Consider the following 3,717-nt stretch of genomic DNA (forward strand, 5'->3'; position numbering starts at 1 on the left):
ATCTAACATTTTGCCAACTTGCTATATATCCTCTTATTATACTCAACTACTCTTGCTAGATTCTTTGGTGTTGTTCCTCTCTTTCCAATCTTGTCTTATGTTTCTTTATTCTTTTTTTAGGACACTAAGTTAGAAAGATGCAGGCTTAAATAGCCAGGTATACATGTAACCAATTTTGTAAGTATTATAAATGTGGATGAGAAAAATGTATATTCTATAATTTGGAGTGTAGAATAAATACTACTAGATCAATTTTTTTTAAAAAAACTTTATGTATATTATTTTTGTCTGCTTAACTATTAATAATTAAAAGGTATAATGAAATTCCCACTATGGAGATAGGGGTACAAATTTTATTGTACTTCTATTTATTTTTTCTTTATATATTTTGAGGCCATTTCATTAGGTTCATGCAAACTGTATCTTCTATTTGAATTGAACTTTATTATTATTATTACTTTTTTAAAGTTTTATTTTAAGTTCAAGGGTGCATGTGCAGGTTTGTTTCATAGGTTAACTTGTATCATGGAAATTTGTTGTACATATTATTTCATCACATAGGTATTAAGCCTAGTACCCATTAATTGTTTTTCCTGATCCTCTCCCTCCTCCCACCCACCATCCTTTGAAAGGCCCCACTGTAGGTTGTTCCCCTAGGTTTCCATGTGTTCTCATCACTTAGCTCCCGCTTATAAGTGAGAACATGTGGTATTTGGTTTTCTGTTCCTGTGTTAGTTTGCTAAGGATAATGGCCTCCATCTTTATCCATGTCCCTGCAGAGGACATGATCTTATTATTTTTTTATGACTGCATAGTATTTTGTGGTGTATATGTACCACTTTCTTTTGTCCAGTCTATCACTGATGGGCATTTAGGGTGATTCCATGTCTTTGCTATTGTGAATAGTGCTGCAGTGAACATACGCATGCATGTGTCTTTATAACAGAATCATTTATATTCCTTTGGGCATATACCTAGTAATGGAATTGCTGGGTTCAAAACTAAAAACCCTGGAAGGCAACCTAAGCAATATCATTCAGCATAGGCACAGGCAAAGATTTCATGATGAACTTTTATTATTACGTGATGACCCTCTCTATAGCTAATATAGTTGAAAAACTTGATATCCATGTACTTTTTATTTAATCATTTAAATCATTTTCAAGTATATAATTCAGTGGGATGAACACACTCACAATGTTGTGCTGCCATTACCACTGTCTTAATCAGTTCAGCCTGCTTTAATAAGATACCATAAAGTAGACGGTTTAAAAAACAGAATTTTATTTTTCACAGTTCTGGCATCTGGGAAGTCCAAGATGTAGGCATCAGCAGCTTTGATGTCTGATGGGAACCCCTTCCTGGTTTAAGAATGGCCATCTTCTCTTTGTGTCCTCACTTGGGAAAGAGAGAGCAAGAACCAAAGTCTCTTTCTCCTCTTATAAAGGCACTAATCCCATCATGGTGGCTCCACCCTCATGACCTCATCTAAACCAAATTACATCCAAAAAGTCCAACCCTCTAAAACCATCCCATTGGAGGTTAGAGTTTCAATGTATGAATTTTGAGGAACACAAACATGTAGTTCATACCAACTACTCTTCATTTCCAGAACTTCATTATTCCAAACAGAAGCCCTGTACCCATTCCTCACTCTCCCCTATCTCCAGCCCCTGGCAACCTCTATTCTACTTTCTGTTTTTATGAATTTGACTATTCTAGATACCTCATATAAGTGGACTCATATAGTATTTGTCCTATCATGTCTTGCTTATTTCACTTAGCATGTTTTCAAAGTTCATCCATGTTGTAGCATGTAACCTAATATAGTTTTTGTGCTACAGTCCATTTTAACTGATATTACATTACTTGCCAGCATTCTTTTAGTTAGTATTTGCCTAGTGTATCTGTTTAAACCTTTTGACATAGTCTTTTTATCTTTATGTGCTAGGAACATTTCTTATAATCTACAATAGCTTGGTTTTCTCAATTCAATTTGAAAAATCTTAAAAAAAAATTTTTTTTTTGAGGGGAAAGAGTCTTGCTTTGTTGCCCAGGCTGGAGTGCAGTGGCATGATCACAGCTCACTATAGTCTCAAACTCCTGGGCCTAAGTGATCTTCCCATCTCAGCTGGAATTATAGGCATGTACAACCATGTCCAACGATGTCCAGCTACTTTCTGTATTTTTCGTAGAGATAGAGTTTAGTAGCGTTGGACAGGCTGGTTTTGAACTCCTGAGCTCAAGTGATTTGCTGGCCTTGGCCTCTTAAAGTACTGGGATTATAGGTGTGAGTCACTGCACCCGGGCAAATCTGACTTTTAACTGACATTAAAATTATGGTTATTGATCTACTAGTTATTAAAACTTTTAATTTTTATTTTCAGATCCTATTTTTCTCTTTTCCTGTCTTTTGTAATGGATTGTTTGAGGTTGAGATTTTGTTTTTTCCTTTATTTTCTTTAGAAAATAAAGAAATCCCTACTCCTCGGCCTGAAATGTCTTAAAGAATATGCGTTAACTATGCTCTTACTATTCTGTAATACATATTAATTCTTTAGAGACATTTATCAAAGTCTCTAATATAAACCAATAAAACACATTATATAATTACTTTGGAGAATAAATGATAAAACCATAGTGCTTACTTTCAAGAACTAGAGACCATAGCACATCATGGATTTTCAGGAAAAAATATGGGTTCAGGTTCTGGCTTTCCACTTATTATTTGGCCCTGGGCAAATAATAAGATGGGTGTAAGTAAGATGAGTCTAACTAAGTTGGTTGTAATAATATCTGTAATGCAGTGTTCATTTATGTATTCATTCATTTATTCATTGATAAATATTTGTTTGAACTTATATATGATTATGTATCAAATGCTGGCTAAGTAATGATAAACAAGTTATATACTCTGCCATCATAAAATTTACAGTCTTGAAACACATAAGTTTTTTAAAAATTATACAAATGACTGACACAAATTCTCAAAAGAAAGAAATTGGTGTGTAATAAAAGAATCTTGTAATGATATTATATATAAAGTATTTGGAATGTACTAAGCACTTAGCAAATGAGGTAGTATTTTTATAGATAATAATGTCAATGCCTTTGGAGTTTATCATGCACAAATATTAAAAGTTAACATGTTACATAATGAAATACCAACCTGTGTGTTACAGGCATTTCACTATTTAATTATACAAAAAAGCCCTGATATTTGAAAAATAGTCCATGCAGTTTTCAAAAGCAGAATTCAGTGTAGTCAATAGACACAGATGCAGAAATGTCAAAGATGGGTCCCGGGGGCCGTGGCTCACTCCTGTAATCTCAGCACTTTGGGAGGCCCAGGCATCTGGATTACAAGGTCAGGAGTTTGAGACCAGCCTGGCCAACACAGTGAAAACCCATCTCTACAAAAAATAAAAAAAAATTAGCTGTGTGTGGTGGCACACACCTGTAGTCCCAGCTACTCTGGAGACTGAGGCAGGAAAAGCGCTTGAACTTGGGAGGCGGAGGTTTCAGTGAGCCAAGACCATGCCATTGAACTTCGGCCTGGGTAGCAGAGTGAGACTATGTCTCAAAAAAAACAAAAAAAGAAAGAATGGAAAGAAAGAAGAAAGAAAAAGAAAGAAAGGAAGGAAGGAAAGAAAGAAAAGGAAGGAAAGAGAGAAAGAAGGAAAGAAAGAATGAAAGAAAGAAAATGAAGGAAGGAAG

At 34.8% G+C, this 3,717-nt stretch overlaps 1 long non-coding RNA gene across 1 annotated transcript in view; it reads right to left on the bottom strand.

The window, feature by feature from the left end:
- Window positions 1-1,262: 1,262 nt before the first annotated feature.
- Window positions 1,263-3,717, bottom strand: part of LOC116538621 — a 4,167-nt gene continuing 1,712 nt past the window's right edge. Inside the window, exon 2 of the long non-coding RNA XR_004263707.1 lies at window positions 1,263-1,398. This is a non-coding gene — a long non-coding RNA (uncharacterized LOC116538621). The remainder of the gene's footprint in view (window positions 1,399-3,717) is intronic.

This window comes from Sapajus apella, unplaced genomic scaffold (assembly GCF_009761245.1).
Source record: "Sapajus apella isolate SASKATOON/1434 unplaced genomic scaffold, GSC_monkey_1.0 scaffold4, whole genome shotgun sequence".
Lineage (NCBI taxonomy): Eukaryota > Metazoa > Chordata > Mammalia > Primates > Cebidae > Sapajus > Sapajus apella.